Source organism: Balaenoptera physalus, assembly GCF_965194825.1.
Source record: "Balaenoptera physalus genome assembly, chromosome: 2".
In the NCBI taxonomy this organism is placed as follows: Eukaryota; Metazoa; Chordata; class Mammalia; order Artiodactyla; family Balaenopteridae; genus Balaenoptera; species Balaenoptera physalus.
This window is the reverse complement of record NC_138883.1, coordinates 166,459,622-166,479,182: the sequence shown is the minus strand read 5'-3', so window position 1 is coordinate 166,479,182 and position 19,561 is coordinate 166,459,622. Positions and strand designations below refer to the sequence as shown.

The 19,561-nt window shown below is 36.2% G+C and overlaps 1 protein-coding gene and 1 long non-coding RNA gene across 9 annotated transcripts in view; one reads left to right on the top strand and one right to left on the bottom strand.

Annotated features, from left to right (window-relative positions):
* The window catches only part of LOC309655029, a 62,585-nt gene extending 51,527 nt beyond the window's left edge, over window positions 1-11,058 (bottom strand). For all 8 annotated transcript variants that reach the window (XR_014260554.1, XR_014260555.1, XR_014260556.1 and 5 more), the window contains exon 1: window positions 3,939-11,058. This is a non-coding gene — a long non-coding RNA (uncharacterized lncRNA). The remainder of the gene's footprint in view (window positions 1-3,938) is intronic.
* DNAJC1 (DnaJ heat shock protein family (Hsp40) member C1) overlaps window positions 1-19,561 on the top strand; it is a 194,577-nt gene that overhangs the window by 163,870 nt on the left and 11,146 nt on the right. The gene's annotated exons all lie outside the window — the stretch shown is intronic.

The following is a 19,561-nucleotide window of genomic DNA, read 5'->3' as shown; positions in this document are numbered from 1 at the left end:
TTGAAATGGAGGTCTTTATTTTCATCAATATGATCCTTATTTTCATAAATGATAGTAAATATTCTTTACTGAATTTACTTTAAATCCTATAGCTCTAAAATATCTAAGGATACTGAAAGCAAAGATTCAGATTTCTTATGTTCTCAATTGTATTAGTATACTTTGGGTCTTTTTTGATAATGAACAATTTAAAAACCCTGCAAAATAATTAGTAAGCACAACTACCAAAAAAAATAACCTTTTAATTTAGAAACAATACGTATTACTGTCAATTTTTTTTCTTGGGTTTTTTTTTTTTTTTTCCGTTTCAGATAGAAGCTGCTTTGAGAATTTTAAATTATATATGAATGTTTTTACTACCATATGGTAGGACTTTTTAAAATCACATTTTAAAGACATAAAAATTTTTGTAAGATGTTTTACATTATTTTGACTTAAAAGTTAGTCTGATCATGTGGAAAGTTAGCCCTTGTATCTTATAACTTTTTTTGGCTATTTCATGATGAGACCAGTTATCTTAGGTTACTGGAGGAAAACCATAAGGATACCTTGGATACCTTTTCCTCTGCTAAGAATGTTGCTGGGATGTGCATTTATCTTGTTGTAAGGTTGTTTGTAAAAGATAAGTTAATAATGCCTTATCAGTAAATATCTGACCAGGTTAAAGATGTTCCATGGTTACTGATGTTTTAAGTACTATGATCCTCTAAGTATATAATTACTGTTAATATAATGATTAACAAAAATTACTGAAATACTTTTTAGAAAGTTATAAAACAGGCATTGGTTTAAAAGGGCCTCAAAACTTTTAGTTCAGTTGGCTGATGAGAGAGAGAGAATAGTTCACTAATTTAGTGTCTCCGTTGAAGATAGCACTGCCTTTAACTTTTTTCTTTATAAATTTTATTTATTTATTTATTTATGGCTGCATTGAGTCTTCGTTTCAGGCTTTCTCTAGTTTGTAGCGAGCAGGGGCTACTCTTTGTTGCGGTGTGCAGGCTTCTCATTGCGGTGGCTTCTCTTGTTGCAGAGCACAAGAGCTCTAGAGCACAGGGCTCTAGGTGCGCAGGCTTCAGTAGTTGTGGCGCATGGGCTTAGTTGCTCCACGGCATGTGGGATCTTCCCAGACCAGGGCTGGAACCCGTGTCCCCTGCATTGGCAGGCAGATTCTCAACCACTGCGCCACCAGGGAAGCCCGAGAGATGAAAGTTTAAATGCTAATATACATGATGTAACCAACAGAGCCTTGGGATGGCTGTTTAGTATCATAGATCTAGAAAATCGACATAACTTACAAGAGCAGTCTTAGTGCAGCCTTGGTGTAGGTAAAGGCATCTTTTCACACTTTAGCTTTTTCTTCTTCTTCTTCTTCTAGACTTACCCAAGGGAGACTGATTCCATGTAATAGATATTTTTTCCTTTTATCATGGAAGTAGCAAACATGACTTGTTGCGATTTTTTTTCCCCCTCCAAGTATTAGTTCTATTTTCATAATACCAAAAGTACCATGGAAATACTTAGTAAACCTAAAATTTTGGGCACCAAAAGTGCCCCTGTAACTTTTCTTCTGTATCAGTATATACACATATATAGACTCACACTGTATTTTCATCCTGTGAGCATCATCTCCATAGCTAAACTGTACATTTCATTTCAGTAACACACACACAAACACAAACTGTAAAGCACTCTCTCTCTAAAAGAGAACAAGTGTCTGAAGACAAAACTCATTTTACCGAACACACAGTGAGTTACATTGAAGCAGCTGAGATGGGTTTGGCTAATACAGTTCCTTTAGTAGAATGTTAAGTGAAAGCTAACCACACTTTAGAAGATCACTTATACTTCTTTTTTGGCTATGGTGTTAATTAGATTTGTTTTCATTAAGTGTTCGACTATGAAAAAAGAAACCAAGTTGAGTTTGCTGTTATTGGAACCTCTGCATACTGACCGGATCACCTGTACCAATTCTCCCCAGCTCTGCACATCTGTTCTTTGACCCGTTTTCCTTGCTAAATGTGTAGCTTCAGGCTGAGTTCTCTTTACTTCGAGAAACAGTTGACCTTTTTGGGAGGGGTAAGAGTGTGCTGTGGTGGAATCTATATGTTCTTTATTTGGGTTGACAGATTACAGTGAAAAACCCATTTTGTTCCTCAATTAAGAAAGGAGTTTTCAGTGTATTAATTGTCGTAATTCACTAGTTACATTGCTAAATACTACTCTGGATAAATACAAGGAATGTTATTAGCTTTGTAAAAAAAAAAATCAATGCAAAGTATATTTTAACTCAGATATACCTAAACTGTAAGACTTACTTTATTATAGATGAAATATTTTAAATGTTTATATATGCCTTTTAGCAAATAATTTTGGTAACCACAGAGGACACTCAAATTGTAAAAACAGGAAACAAAAACTGGCATGTAAAACCAACTTTAGTGTGATTATTAACTGCAGGTTTTCTAAATTAAGGTCAGGGAGCCTCACATTTCTTGCTTGTGCAGTAATATTCTCTTGCCTGTAAGGATGTAAACTGATTCTGCCTCTCTCCATAGTCACTAATCCCCTGCATCCTAGTTGTGATAACAGACTGATTGGAGATGTTCTGCCTGCTTGGAAAAGGCCCAGGTAGGTAGCAAAACAAAAGATAGGTGGATAGATTTAAACAGACTTTTGTAATTAGCTTAGTGCCACTGTGAGATGTGTAGTTAGATAAGCATTTCATATGCAGGTGAAAAGGAGGGAGAATAATAAAATTCCCAGTTTTATTTTATATAGCCACAACTAGAGAGGAGATAGAGGAGATACCTGTTGGGGGAATATTTATATGTTATTATGGCAGTTGTTTCAAAAAATGTAAGCAGATTATTCAATAGAAAATAAACTTTTGTCAGTGAACTAAATATATAGTATATATAATGCTGAAAGGCATATATTAACATTTAAAATACTTCATCTATAATAAAGTAGGTGTTACAGTTTAGGTATATCTCAGTTAAAATAGACTTTGCATTAATTTTTTAACAAAGCTAATAACATTCCTTGTGTTTATCCAGAGTAGAATTTAGCAATTTAGCTCGTATATATTTTGGCAAATGAATTTTATCGCTATGACTTTTAGAGTCAGACTAGCCCTACACAGGCTGTAAAGGTGCGTCAGGCTTCCTGCCATAGCAGTTCTCTTGACCAGCCTGATCGCTGCTCCTCTCGCTCCCTCACCTACTCAACCCCACGACCTTCAAAGATATGTAAATTTTAAAAAGGAAGGGGTCCTTTATACCATTCTTCTTGCTAGATGAGTCACTAAAATCTAATAATCAGTTTTCAATCTGATATTAATAGATGATAATAATTTAATGTGTTATCAAATCTCTCTCTCACGCGCACACACTTTGTTGTATGTCTTTCCAGACTTTAGTCTTCTTATGTAGGCATATGACTACATAATTGTAACAGTATTAATCTGTATCCTGCCCTTTTCACTTTGCTATGAGCTTCTTTCTGCGACAGCAAAGACCCACATCATTTTTCTAAACACCTATACAATACTCCATGTTGTCTGGATATAATTAAGGAGCACCCGAGTGGTTGTCACTTAAATTGCTTCCCTTTTTTTCTTCATTCATCTTTCCATTTATATCTGTTTCCTTAGCTTGTATGCCTAGGAGTAGAGATGCTTGATTCAAGACTATGGATGTTTTTAGAACCTTTGGTGACTCTAAAATTGGCCTCCAGAGAGGTTATAATATTATACAGTGCCCCTGGTGGTAATGAGAGGACACTTCCTCATAGTCTCATAAACACAGAACGTTTGTTTTTCATCATTGCTCATCAAGTAAGTGAAAAGTGGTATGGCACTGATTTTTATAACTTGCCTCCTTACTTACTGGTCTTATTTCGAATAGAGTTTGTGTTAATTTGAGGATAGACAGGCCTACCGTTTTTTGTTGTCGTTCTTTTGGCTGTGTTGGGTCTTTGTTGCAGTGCGCAGGCTTCTCCGTGAGGTGGCTTCTCTTGTTGCAGAGCGTGGGCTCTAGGTGCACAGGCTTCAGTGGTTGTGACTCACAGGCTCTAGAGCACGGGCTCAGTAGTTGCAGCGCATGGGCTTAGCTGCTCCGTGGCATGTGGGATCTTCCCGGACCAGGGATCGAACCTGTGTCCCCTGCAATGGCAAGCATATTCTTAACCACTGCGCCACCAGGGAAGTCCGACAGTCCTACCTTCTGCAAATAATACTTTGCCATTTTCTTTATATCTTTTGTTATCTTATTTGAGTGTATTAGCTAACAATTCCAGAGAAATGTTATATTACAGTAATAGTGATTCATGTAGACTTTTTGCTCAACATTTTAATAAGAAAACCTAATGTTTGGTCATTAATTTTAATATTAGTCATTGATATGAGAAATCCATTATTATGCTAGGGAAATTTTCTTCACTTTAATTTTTCCAGTTCTAATTTATTACAGTTGTGTTCAGGAATAGATGTGAAATTTTAACAGTGGTTTCTTCAACATCCCTTGACATGATCATATGACCTAATAAGGATGAATATATTACCAAGGTCCCCCTTTGTATTTCTAAGATAAAGTTTACTTGGTCATATAATATTATTCTTTCAATAAATAGCTGGATTTGATTTGTTTATTTAGGATTCTTGCATTTATATATCTTAAAGTAAAAATATTCTAGAATTCTTGGTGTTTTGTTAATTGGATATCTTTAGGTAGGGTTATACCAGCCTTCTAGAATTAGTTCATTATACCTGCCTTCTAACATCTAGAGCAGCGGTCCCCAACCTTTTCGGCACCAGGGACCCGTTTCGTGGAAGACAGTTTTTCCACACGTGGGGCGGGGGGGGATGGTTCAGGCGGTAATGTGAGCGATGGGGGCGGCAGATGAAGTGAGATGCTTCACTCACTCGCCCGCTGCTCACCTCCTGCTGTGCAGCCCGGTTCCTAATCAGGGGTTGGGGACCCCTGATCTAGAGAATCAAGAAAATACTGAATTCATAAAACAAAGAAAAAAGTGTGCTATGGAAAAAAATCAGAACAAAGCTAAGTATCCAAATAAATGAAGTAGAATGGTTGAAAATTATCATCTGGAAAATCTCCTAGAGAGCAGAACAAAAAGACAAGAAATACAGGGAATCAGTCCAAAAGGTCAAAATCTGATTAAAAGGAGTTCCAGTTAGACAAAGAAAACAGACACGAGAGCATTTTTGAATGAATGATACAATGAAGTGTTCCAGGATGCAGAAACACCTGAGGCCAACAACGCATGAACACTGAGACTACATAGAAGATCTTTAAAGCTCCTAGGGAGAAGAAACCTCCAAAGTAAGGCAGGTCAGAGTGACAGCAGATTGCTTAGCAGCACTAGATTCCGGGAGACAAGAGAACACTGGCCTCACAGTTCAAGGGGGAATGGTTCTGAATCCAGAACAGACCAACCAGCTATGATGGTAAATACGTGGGGCGAGGACTCATTCTTAAGACGGTTTCCCGAGAGTGCACTCCAGCAAATGAGGGATAAGGCACCAAAGAGGAAGACACAGAGTCCTCGGAATAGTGGACTGAGCCCAGTGAGTGGAAATCCTGAGACCCCACAGCGATACAGCAGGCGAAGAGCGCAGAAAGTCCACGCTGGAGCAGGAGAACAAAAGACTGTGAGAGAGCAACCACGTGAACAAAAGGCAACTAGAAACTCCACCAACGGAAAACCATACAAAAAAGGCATAGTCCAAATTTAAGTTCAGCCATACCTCAGGTTCAGTTCCAGACCACCGAAATAAAGCAAATATCACAATAAAGTGACCCACATGAATTTTTTGGTTTCCCAATGCATATAAAAGTTATGTTTACACTATATTGTAGTCTGTTAAGTGTGCAATAGCATTATGTCCAAAAAATATACATACCTTAATTAAAGATAGTTTATTGCTTAAAAAAAATGCTAACCATCATCTGAGCCTTCAGTGAGTCATAATCTTTTTGCAGTAGTAACATCAAAGATCACAGATCGCTATGACAAATATAATAATAATGAAAAAGTTTGAAATTTTGTGAGAATTACCAAAATGTGACGCAGAGACACAAAACGAGCAGATGCTACTGGGAGAATGGTGCCCACAGACTTTCTCAACAGAGTTGCCACAGACCTTCAACTTACAGAAACCACAATCTGCCTGTGCAGTAAAAAGTGGAACGATAGAAACAGCAAGGGAATTTGATACTGAGAACATTCTCCTTTAAGTGACACCACAGTGCGGTACTTATCTCTACAGTGAGTAATGTTTACCATCTCAGTTATGTAAGATCTTACGTAATGGCTTTTCATATTTTAAACATTTTATATACTTTCAGATGGTTTTTCAATTTTTAAAATCAACAAATTGTGGAAGACTATGGCAAGTTGTCCATCAAAATATGTTATCCCCTCTTCTAGTAATAGAGAAGGCAGGCACATATTTGCCCACAAACACTGCACTTCCAAGCCCTCCAAGCTCTGCTATGGCTAGGTTACTAATTTCTTCTCAAAGGAACATAATTGAAGTAATGTGTGTCCCTAGGAGCTCTTGCTCACTTTTCCCTTCCACTGAACTGGAATACCAGTTTGCCTGCAGCTCAGCTGCGACCATGCAGGCAAAGACAATTGCCCTAAAGAATGGCAGTGAAGCACAATGGAAAGAACACGAACATATGGAGTAAAATAAAAATTGTAAACAGTGACAAGCTCCATGAAGAAAAATAAAGCAGAGTAAGAGGTTAGAGACCTAACCTAGGGAGTGCAATTTCAAGTGGGATTCTGAGGAAAGTCCTCTCTAAGAGGTAACGTTTGAGCAGAGACACAAAGCAACTGAGGGAGCGAGGTTGTCTGAGAAAGCGTTCCAGGTGGAGGAAACAGCAGTTGCAAAGGCTTTGAGGCAAGAGCCTGCTTGGGGTGCACAGAGTCCAGCAAAGAGGTCAATATGACTGACCAGGAGTGAGCAGGGGGGATTAGAGAAGATGAGGCCAAGAGATAGTGGAGGACCAGACCACCTAGGACCTCCTTGGTTAAGGTAAAGATTTTGGATTTTACTCTGAGTGAGACAGGAAAGCACCAGAAGATTTTGAGCAAAGGAGTGCAAGATCTAAAAAGGTCATTCTGACTTCTCTGTGGAGAAGATGCTGTGGCAGGGCAAGTGTGGGAGCAGGAAGCAGGCCAAGTAAGAGGCTATTTCAGTTGTCCCTGCAAAAGACAGCGGTGGTTTGGACCAGGGCTTATTGGTAGAGGTGGGAAAAAGAGGCTGAATTCAGGATATAATATACCAAAAGCCTGTTAGTTAATTATGTGTACTTGTAAGCATCAGAAGAACCGTGAACATACAGATGGCCAACAGGCACATGAAAAGACCTCAGTATCACTAATTATTAGAGAAATGCAAATCAAAACTACAGTGAGGTATCACCTCACACTGGTCAGAATGGCCATCATTAAAAACTCTACAAATAATAAATGCTGGAGAGAGTGTGGAGAAAAGGGAACCCTCCTACACTGCTGGTGGGAATGTAAATTGGTGCAGCCACTATGGAGAACAGTATGGAGTTTCCTTAAAAAACTAAAAATAGAGCTACCATACGATCCAGCAATCCCACTCCTGGGCATATATCCAGAACAGACAAAAACTCTAATTCGAAAAGATACATGCACCCCAGTGTTCATAGCAGCACTGTTCACAATAGCCAAGACATGGAAGCAACCTAAGTGTCCACTGACAGATGAATAGATAAAGATGTGGTATATGAACACAATGGAATATTACCAGCCATGAAAAAGAATGAAATAATGCCATTTGGAGCAACATGGATGAACCTAAAGATTATCATACTAGTGAAGTAAGTCAGAGAAAGACAAATATATCGTATGTCACCTATATGTGGAATCTTAAAAAATTGTATAAATGAAGTTATTTACAAAACAGAAATAGACTCACAGACATAGATAACAAACTCATGGTTACCAAAGGAAATGGTAGGGGGGAGATAAATTAGGAGCTTGGGATTAACATATACACACTACTATATATAAAATAAACAACAAGGACCTACTGTATAGCACAGAGAACTATATTCAATATCCTGTAATAACCTATAATGGAAAAGAATCTGAAAAAAATGTGTGTGTGTGTAACCAGGTCACTTTGCTGTACACCCGAAACCAACACAACATTGTAAATTTATTATACTTCAATTTTTTTTAAATGGTTTAAAAAAACAATGCTCAGAAAAAATATTTTAAAATTTCAAAAAAAGACTGTGAACAGAAATGCATGCTTCTGGGTATAGGGTACATGGCTTTTCATCAGAAGCCCTTGTTGTAAACTGATTTTTTTTTTTTAAGCTGTGTGCATGTATTACGTTGGTTTTTAAAACTACTTTTAAAAATGTAAAGAAAAAATATTTTATATCTTTCCATGTCAGTATATATAAGCCTACCTCATTCTTTTTAATTTTTTTTTTTATTATAAAAGCTTTATTGGTTTACAGAAATAGAAAAAAAATCCTAAAATTTGTATGGAACCACAACGGACCCCAAATAGCCAGAACAATCTTGAGAGAGAACAAAGCTTGGAGGCATCACATGTCCTGTTTTCAAAATATGTTATAAAGCTATGGTAATCAAAACAGTAAGGTACTTGACAGCTGACACCTAGGCCGGGAGGGCAGTAGGAACATTCAGCCTCTACTGAAACACTTGCCAGACCATCCCCTCACCGAAAACAGCTTTACTAGTGGAATTCTAGAGCCATCTATTAATATTTTTGTCTGTCTATATTCCCCCATCATAGGGCCTTGAGGGCTAATTTGAATGTTCTAGCAAAGTAATAACAACTACTTGCAGACCCTTTCCAGAGAATGTCCTCCTTTTATCTGGTTCAGTTGTCTTCTTCCACAGAGGACACAGCTTAAGGGAGGGGCAAACAGAATAGTGGAGAGAGAGGAACAAGATATCCACCCAGCCTGTTTATACATCAGTAGGGTGACAGGTATCACCAACAGATCTCTGTGACACACACTGGGGAAATCAAAGTACAAAGGGCTTGAATCTTTACTAAATTCACCTAGTTGGTGATTGGCAGTAACTCAGGTAAAGCAGTACAGAATTGGCCTTCATGAGAGGTGAGGCCAGACTCCCAAACTGTCAATACACAAGCCTGTTTTGGATTGCTCTTTCCTTACTTTAGCCAACATTGATTTAGAAGTAAAAAACTTTTAAAGCAATAAACAATGATTTTCTTTCTTATAAGCACAGTCCTAATTAGTTGGAAATCTGTTGAATGAGTATGCAAAGGAATAACCACATTGGAAGCTCCTTGAGGTAGATAAGACTAGATCTTATACATACACCACTGTTCTCAGTATAGTGATATGCTAAGTCAATACTTAATGTATATATTAAGTATTAATATATATTATACTTAATAAATCTTTTAATTCACCTAAATTGAAAGATAGTTCATTAATAATATCACATCTAGGGAATTCCCTGGTGGTCCAGTGGTTAGAACTCCATGCTCTCACTGCAGAGGGCCCAGGTTCAATCCCTGGTTGGGGAAATAAGATTCCACATGCCACGTGGTGCAGCCAAAAAAATAATAATACTAAAATAATGTCACATCTAGTGAATCACAGAATATTTGATTTAAAAAGAAATCATTAATGCAATCTTTTGTTTTATGGATAAAGAAGTAAAGTGGAAAGAGAACAGAATTTAAAAGAAAACGTGGCTTTGGTGTCCTATGCTACCATTTATGGGCTGTGTGATTTTGTAGGTCCCCATATCACTCTGAGCTTCAGTTTCTTCACCTGTGATATGAATTTCACGGGGTAGCTGGCGGGTGAAATGTGATAGCATCATGAAAATACTTTGTTATTATGAACCATTACACAATTGTAAATCACTATAATAATCACTTATTACAGATGTGAGTTCTAGAAAGAGACAAAAGTTCAAGGCCACAGAGCTAGTTAATGGCAGCCTGGCACTAGAACCCAGGTTGTTTGACTCTTATTTAAGCCACACTGTCCTCTTAGTTCAGCAAAGACTTGATTTTTACACCCTAACCCTGTGTGTAGGACAGCACTATTCTTTGTCAGCCATGCCTAGATCAAATATCATCTTCAAAGTGAAATATCTTGGTTTTCTGAGGTTCTGGGCCAAAGGAGGATAAATTTGAGAGCAAGGTATTTCATGCCCCAAGACACTGGCCAGTCCATGGGGCTGTAACTCCAGAGAGCTCCAAAAACAGTTGCTTTCCTTTGAATATTTGAACCACAGAAATATTCAGCATCTCATTAAGCTCTAACTGAACACTTGTTCATCTTCCTCAGTGACTCAATCAAGCAAAGCATACTTGCAGATTGCATGAAAATTTTTCTATATATATCTCCCATTTACCATTTTTATATGTTTTCTCCTGGATCTTATTTAGTGTCCTATATTACTAATATATTGAGTTTGTAATTTGTACTCACTCATCAGAACCCTGTATCTTACCAAGAGGATAGTATCCCCTTTAAAGTCTAGATCTAATTTACTAGTTACAATGATATTCACTTTGAATACCATGGATGTTTTATTCATGAAGGAACTGGTTTCTCACAGTATAATCTATGGTGTGGGGATAGCATTGTACTTTATGGTGAGATTTATTTTATTACCCTGAATTATTTGCTTAACTCTGTCTTATGTATAGCTTAGAGATGCAGCAAGTCAATAGATGGTGACCCTTGAGCAGATGCTAATGTGTTAATGCAATGTAGAATTGCTTCCTTGTGCTAAAAATTTGGGTAACCCATTTAAAAAAGAGGAAAGTGGGTGAATGTATGTTGGCTTGTTGCAATATCTTGCTGATAGACTAAAAATATCTGTAAAACTACACTACTGTCTGTTGGCATAAGTATTTTCTCCCAGTAATGGCCATCTACATTACTTATAGAGGTGATCAGGAAGTTAATGGAAGGCCCTCTTTTTCAATGATTAAGATGTACACTATTATTATTTCTTGTATTTTCTATCCAGACAGAGGATCCAGAGAAAAATTTAAAGACATTGGAGAAATAATAAGAATGAACAGCACTGCTCTCTACCAGCTGGAAACATTTTTCAGGTGGTTTATTTAATGTTCAGGTAACAGAGTGCCATTTTTATTTGAAAACTACAGTAGCTCCTGGTTATAACGAGTGCTAGATTCAGCAGAAAGTTGGCCAAAATTTAATACAGCTGAATGAAAATACAGTTGATCCCTGAACAACATGACAATTAGGGGCACCAGTCCCCTGCACAGTTGAAAATCCACATATAACTTTACAGTCAGCCCTGTGTATCATAGTTCTGCCTCCTCAGATCCAACCAACGGTGGATCGTGTAGTAGTTTAGTACATATTTATTGAAAAAAAAAAACACGTAAGTGGATCTGCTCAGTTCAAACCTATGTTACTTGAGGTCCAACTGTAATGAACTTCACAGTTACATAATTTTTATTATTAGAATACTTAAAATATCATTAAGTCAGCCAGAATTTGAAAAATATGACTTGAGGTTATCACTAATAGCCAACATTTATTTTCTGAGTTATCTGAGGATGCCAGGAATATGAGTATACACTTTATATAGCTCAGAAAAATGGAAAACTCTTCTGTATGTTGAGTAGAAATGTGCCACTATGTAACTATCCACTGATCCTAACTGTACCCTATGGAATATAGTTTTCATTTTGTTAATTAATTTTCTGTTACTTTCATCAGTGTTCTCAATGGAAGGAAAGAAACCTATTTTAGGTTTTCTTCATTCACTCCACCCTAACCTATATATCCCAGATTTGATCATAGAGCCCCCGTTTCATAAGAATTTTAAAGATAGCTTTAGGCATAACTACATTAAGAAGAAGGATTATAAAGTATTTTCTGCTTGGAATCAGAACATGATGAAACAAATTTCCCTACAATTCTACAATCCATGTAACTGTTAATACACATGTGGGTAGTGTTATCCAAAAGCCCACCTAAGCCAGTAGCCCACAGTATTATTTGTTCACATACTGAGGAAGAAGAGAAGTCTTGCCTGTATGGACCTATAGGTCTTCTCCCAAAAGGAGGCTAGCAAAAAGTCATAAATCTCCATTAAGTCAGACAGAGACCATACCGTCTACAATTGCACATGATATAAAAGCAGAATGAGTAACTGAAAAATTCATTATAGAATAGGTGAGAGAAGTAATACTAAACATTCATGACTAAATTGGCACTCATGTTATTATCCAAGTCATCTATATCTATCAGAGAGAAGTAAATTTGGTGATGACTGTGTCACCTCCAATGTCATCTCTATTTGCAGATGACATGATACTACATATAGAGAACCCTAAAGACTCCACCAAAACTGTTAGAATTAATAAACTATTTCAGTAAAATCATAAGCTACAAAATCAGTATACAGAAATCATCTGTAACTCTGTACACCAACAACAAACTATCAAAAAGAGAAATTAATTCTATTTACAATAGCATCAAAAAGAATAAAGTGCTAGTTTTAAATTTAACCAAGAGGATGAATGATCTATACACTGAAAACTCTTAAGAGACTGACGAAAGAAACTGAATGAGACACAAATAAATGGAAAGGTATTTTGTGTTCATGACTGGAAGAATTTAATATTGTTAAAATGTCCATACCACCCAAAGCAATCTACAGATCCAGTGTAAACCCTCTCAAAATTCAAATGGCATTTTTCACTGAAATAAACAGTCCAAAAATTTGTATGGAACCACAAAAGATCCCAAATAGCCAAAGCAATCTTGAGAAGGAAGAACAACCTGGAGGGATCACATTTCTGATTTCAACTTTTAAAGTGATAGTAATCAAAACAGTATGGTACTGGCATGAAAAACAGAATAGAGAGGCCAGAAATAAATCCACTGGTTTATTTTTCTAGTACAGGCAACTAATTTTTGACAAGGCCAAGAATATACAATGAGAAAAGGATAGTCTCTTCAATAAATGGTGTTGGGAAAACTGGACAGCCACATGTAAAAGAATAAAACCAGGCTTCTATCTTATACTGTACACAAAAACTAACTCAAAATGGATTAAAGACTTGAACATGAGACCTGAAACCATAAAACTAGCAGAAAATATAGGGAGTAAGCCCCTTGACATTAGTCTTGGTGTTGATTATTTTGGATTTGACACCAAAAGCAAAGGTAACAAAAGCAAAAATAAAACAAGTGGTACTACATCAAACTAAAAAGCTTCTGCACAGCGAGGGAACCATCAACAAAATGAAAACCTATGGAATGGGAGAAAACACTTGCAAACCACATATCCAATAAGGGCTTAATATCCAAAATATACAAGGATCTCACACAACACAATACCAAAAAAAAAAAAATTTCAATTTTAAAATGGGCAAAAGAGCTAAATAGACGTTTTTTCCAAAGAAGACCTATAAATGGCCAAGTATATAAAAAGATGCGCAACATCACTAATCATCAAGGAAATGCAAATCAAAACCACAATGAGATATCACCTCAAACCTGTTAGGATATCTATTATGAAAAAGACAAGAGATAACATGCTGGTGAGGATGTGGAGAAAAGAAAACCCTTGTAGACTTTTGGTGGGAATGTAAACTTGTACAGCCACTATGGAAAACAGTATGAAGGTTCCTCAAGAAATTAAAAATAGTACTACTATATGATCCGGTAATCCCACTTCTGGGTATATATCCAAAGGCAACAAAATCATTATCTCAAAGAGATATCTGCACTCCCAATTTCATAGCAACAATATTCACAACAGCCAGCCAGTGTATGGAAACAACTTAAGTGTCCATCAACTGATGAATGTATACAGAAAATGTGTTTATACACACACACACACACACACACACACACACACAAAATGGAGTATTATTCAGCCAAAAAAAAGTCAAGCTTCATAGAAAAACTGTAGAAAAGCAGTTGCCAGGACTAGGAGATGGGGGAAATAGGGAGAGGTTGGTAAAAAGGTACAAACTTTCAGTTGTAAGTTGAATAAGGTTTGAGGATCTAATGTATAATATAGTGACTACAGTTGATAACACTGTATTATAGAATTGAAATTTGCTAAAAGAATAGAACTGAAATGTTCTCAACAACAAAAGTGAATATATGAGGTGATCGATACGTTAATTAACTTAATAGGGGGAATCCTTTTAAATGTATACATATATCAAATCATCATGTAGTTCGCTTTAAATATCTTACAATCTTATTTGTCAATTATACCTTTAAAAAAAAAAAAGCAAACTGACACCCATGTAATTGAAGTTATCTAGATCTATAGGAAAGAAATAGAATGCTGGGCAGTGGCAGCAGCTGCAGCTCCCGGTCAGCCAAGTGATTATGAGGGTGAACAACTGATATACTTACAACCATTCTTTTTTCCACTTTCAGTACAGTATTCAATAAGTTACATGAGATATTCAATACTTTATTATAAAATAGGCTTTGTGTTACATGACTTTGTCCAGTTTTAGGCTAATGTAAGTGTTCTGAGCATGTTTAAGGTAGGCTAGGCTAAAAGCTATGATGTTCAGTAGGTTAGGTGTATTGTAAGCATTTTCAACTTATTGAAACTTGTTGAAAGTTTATTGGGCTGTAACTCCATCATGAGCCAAGGAAGACATGTAGTGTATTCAGAATTCTCTGTCAGTACAAGGAATAACTAACCACGTATTCTCAAACCAACTCATGGATAATAACTCCTTCTCTAGGAGGAGTCCTCCAGGAGTCAGAATAAATATCAAACACTGCCTTCAGAAACCCTTCCTTCAAAGGAGCCACAATTTGATTTGATTTGATTTGATCGTAGAGCAATTTATGCCCTGGGGCATTTTGTAAACAATAAAGCATAAGCCAGCAGTTAATGTAGTTTATTAATGGGTGTGGTCAGGTAAAGAGAGGAAGAGAGTCCTACAAATACCACTAGCATCCCAAGATGACTGGGGATACCCATACCTGCAGTACCTGAGGAGCGACATCAGAGGCTTAATGCTGTAGGGGGCAGAGGGGCGTAGGCCTCGATAAATCCAGCCATCCATTAAATAAACATGCAAATAACAACGACAGACCTTAACTTGGGGAAGGGTGTGGCGAGAGAAAAATCACTAACCAGAATTGCTGCAATATATTATCTAAATGTTCAGTTTGGAACATAAATAATGAGCCATGAAAAGAAACAGGAAAATATGACCCGTACGTTAGAAAAACAGAAGGCAACAGAAGCTGCCCTATAAGAGTGACCAAATGTCAGATTTCACAGAAAAAGACTTCAAAGTAACCCTTGTGAATATGTTCACAGAACTGAAGGAAACAATGATGAAAGAAACAAGAGAAGATATAATGACAGTGTTGCATCAGACAAATAATATCAATAAAGAGATAGAAATTATTTTAAAAGAAATAAAAGAACCAAGTGGAAATTCTGGAGTTAAAAAGTACAATAATTGAAATTTTAAAAATTCACTAGAGGACTTCCCTGGTGGCACAGTGGTTAAGAATCTGCCTGCCATTGCAGGGGACACGGGTTTGAGCCCTGGTCCGGGAAGATCCCACATGACGCAGAGCAACTAAGCCCGTGTGCCACAACTACTGAGCCTGCGGTCTACAGCCTGAGTGCCACAACTACTGAGCCTGCGGTCTACAGCCTGAGTGCCACAACTACTGAAGCCCGCATGCCTAGAGCCCGTGCTCTGCAACGAGAGAAGCCACCACAATGAGAAGCCTGCACACCGCAACGAAGAGTAGCCCCTGCTCACCACAACCAGAGAAAGCTTGCACACAGCAACAAAGACCCAACACAGCCAAAGATAAATAAATAAATTCACTAGAGATGCTCCACAGAGAGTATTCAAGCTGAAGAACAGAGAGAAAAACAAAAGAAGCAAAGTGAACAGAGCCTCAGAGAAAAATGAGACACCATTAAGCACACCAACATATGCATAATGGGAGTAAGGAGAGGAGAGAGAGAAAGGAGGGGAAAAAAAGTCCAAAGAATGGTGGGTGAAAATTTCCCAAATATATTGAAAAAAGCTAATCTATATACATCAGGAAACTTGCTGAATTCTGAGTCGGATAAGCTCAAAGATATCCACAAAGGATGCATCATAATAAAAATGCTGAAAGTCAAAAATGAGAAAACCTTGAAGGCAGCAAGAGAGAAATGACTTGTGACTAACAAGGGAACCCCCCCACACACACACCAACAAGATTAACAGCTTACTTCTCAGCATAAACCACGTAGGCCAGGACAGTGGAATAACATATTCAGAGTACTCAAAGAAAAACTTGCCAACCAGAAATCCTACATCCAGCAAAGCTATTTATCAAAATGAATGCAAAATAAAAAATTTTCAAGATAACAAAAACTGAAGTTCTTCAACCTGAAAGCAAGTGACCCCAGATTGTAATTTGAATCCACATGAAAAAGAACACCAGTAAAGGTAATAAGGTAATTATGAAAGACAGTATTAATAAATGTTTTCTTCTTTTCTTAACTGATTTAGAAAGCAATTGTATCAAATAATAGATATATGTTACTGTCAGACCTGTAACATATAGAAAGGTAGTATTTATCTAATATATTTGCCAATAACAGCACAAAGGAGGTGGGTGGGAGCAAAGCTGTATGGGGCTGAGTAAACCATTACAGATGGTAAAGTAGTAATTATAAGAATATTACTGGGTTTGTAACATGAATAGATACAATATGTATAATGGCCATACTACAGTATGGGGGTAAAGGGATTAGAGCTAGGGAATTCCCTGGCAGTCCAGTGGTTAGGACTCCGTGCTTTCACTTCCGAGGGCCTGGGTTCAATCCCTGGTCAGGGACCTAAGATCCCACAAGACACGCAGCATGGCCAAAAAATGGGGGAGGGGGGCCGAGGGATAGAGCTATATTGAAGTAATATTTCTGTATATCACTGGAATTAAGGTAGTATAAATCTGAAGCTGACTGTCTTAAGATGTATATGGTAAACCCTAGAGCAACCTCTTAAAAAAAACAAAACTCAAAGTATAGTAAAAAAAAAAAATCATTAATTAAAATGCTACATTAGAAAATGTTCACTTATGCAAAAGAAAACAATAATAGAGGAATAGAGGAACAAAAAAGACATTAAAAGTTAAAAGAAATCAAATTCAACTATATCAACAACAACACTAAATGTGAATGGATTAAACAATTCAATCAAAAGAGAGATTATCCAACACGATAAAAAAAATCATGATTCATCTCTATGTGGTCTACGGGAGACACACTTTAGATTCACAGATAGAAATAAAATGAAAGTAAAAGGATATTAAAAAGATATCATGCAAATAGCAATCGTAAGAAAGCTGGAGTGGCTATACTAATATTAGATTAAGTAGACTTTAAAACAAAAAAATTACTACAGATAAAGAGGAACATTTTATAATTATTAAAAGGCCAGTCCAGGAAAATATAACAGTTAAAAGCATGTGCATCTAATAACAGAGCACCAAAATACATTTAGTAAAAACTGAGATGGATGAAAAGAGAAATAGATGATTCAACAATAAGAGTTGGAAACTTCAATGCCTCCACTTTCAATAATGGATAAAACAACTAGACAGAAGATTAACAAGGAAAAATTGAATGATAATAAACCAGCTAGACCTAACAGACATCTCTATAACACCTCATCCAACAACAACAGAATATACATTCTTCAAGTAAACATGAAATATATTCCAAGATAGACCATATGCTAGGCCATCAAACAACCTCAATAAGTTTAAAAGGATAGAAATAATACAAAGTATATTCTCTGATCCCACAGAAATGAGATTAGAAATCAGTGGCAGGGAAGAAATTGGGAAAATCAACAAATATGTCTAAATTAAACCGCAGACTCCTAAACAACAAATGAATCAAAGAAGAAATTCCAAGGGGAATCAAAATTCTTAAAGATAAATGAAAAATGAAGACACAACACACCAAAATTTAAGAAATGCAGCTAATGTAATTCGTAGAGGGAAATTTATAGCTGTAAATGCCTTTATTAAGAAAGAAGGTCTCAAACCAATAATTCAATCTTCCACATTAAGACAACGGGAAAATGACAACCTAAACTTGAAGGAGAATAAAGGAAATAATAAAAAGTAGAGCAGAAATTAATGAAATAAGACTAGAAAAGAAATAGAGAAAAGTCAGTGAATCCAAAAGCTGACTCTTTGAAAATATCAATAAAATTGACAAACATTTAACTAGTTTGACAAAAAAAGAAAAAGGACTCAATACAGTCAGAAATGAAAAAAGAGACATCACTACCAACCTTACAGAAATAAAAAGGACTGTAAAGGAATACTGTGACCAAATGTATGCCAAGAAGTTAGATACCTGTTTTTCTAATAGATATAAATGAAATGAACAAATTCCTAGAAAGACATTAACAAATAAAACTGAATCAAGTTTAGAAGAAATAGATGATCAAAATAGGCCTATAACAAGTGAAGAGATTGAATTAGTAATAAAAAAAAAAAAAACTATTCAAAAAGAAAAGCCCAGGCTCAGATGGCTTCACTGCTGAACTCTACCAAACATTTAAAGAAGAATGAATACCGAAACTTCACAAATCTTCCCCAAAATAGAAAAGGATGAATACTTCCCAACACATTTTGTGAAGCCAGTATTACTCTAATAGCAAACCAAAGACATGAGAAGAAAACTACAGACTAATAGTTCATATGAATATGGATGCAAAAATTCTCAACAAAATACAGCAAACCAAATCCAGCAACTTATAAAAATAATTATATACCCTAATCAAGTGGGATTTATCCCAAGAATGCAAAGTTGATTCAATATCTGAAAATCAATTAATGTAAATTAATCATATCAATAGAGTTAAAAAACAAGATCATCTCAATAGAAGCATTTAACAAATTCAACATCCTTGCATGATAAAAACACTCAACAAATTAGGAATAAGAGGGAAGTGCCTCAACCTGATAAAGAACATCTACTAAAAACCCATAGTTAATATCATGCTTATTGGTGAAAGAGGGGATGTTTTCCTGCTAAGATAAAGAACAAGACAAGGATGTCTGCTCTCACCACTTCTATTCAACATTATATGAGGTTCTAGCCAGGGCAGTTAGCTGAGAAAAAGAAATAAGATAGAAAAGGAAGAAGTAAACTGTCCCTATTTGCTAATGACATGATTTTATGTATACAAAATACTAAGTAATTAACTAAAAAACTATTAGAACTAATAAAATGAGTTCATCAAGGTTGCAGTAAACATAAATATACAAAAATGTTTTATTTTTATATACCTACAATGAACAACCTGAAAATGAAATAAAGAGAATAACTGCACTCACAATAGCATCAAAAAGAATAAAATACTTGGGAATAAATTTAACAAAAAATACAAACTTTAAAAACTACAAAACATTGTTGAAAGAAATTGAAGAAGATCAAAATAAGTGGAAAAATATCTCCTGTTTAT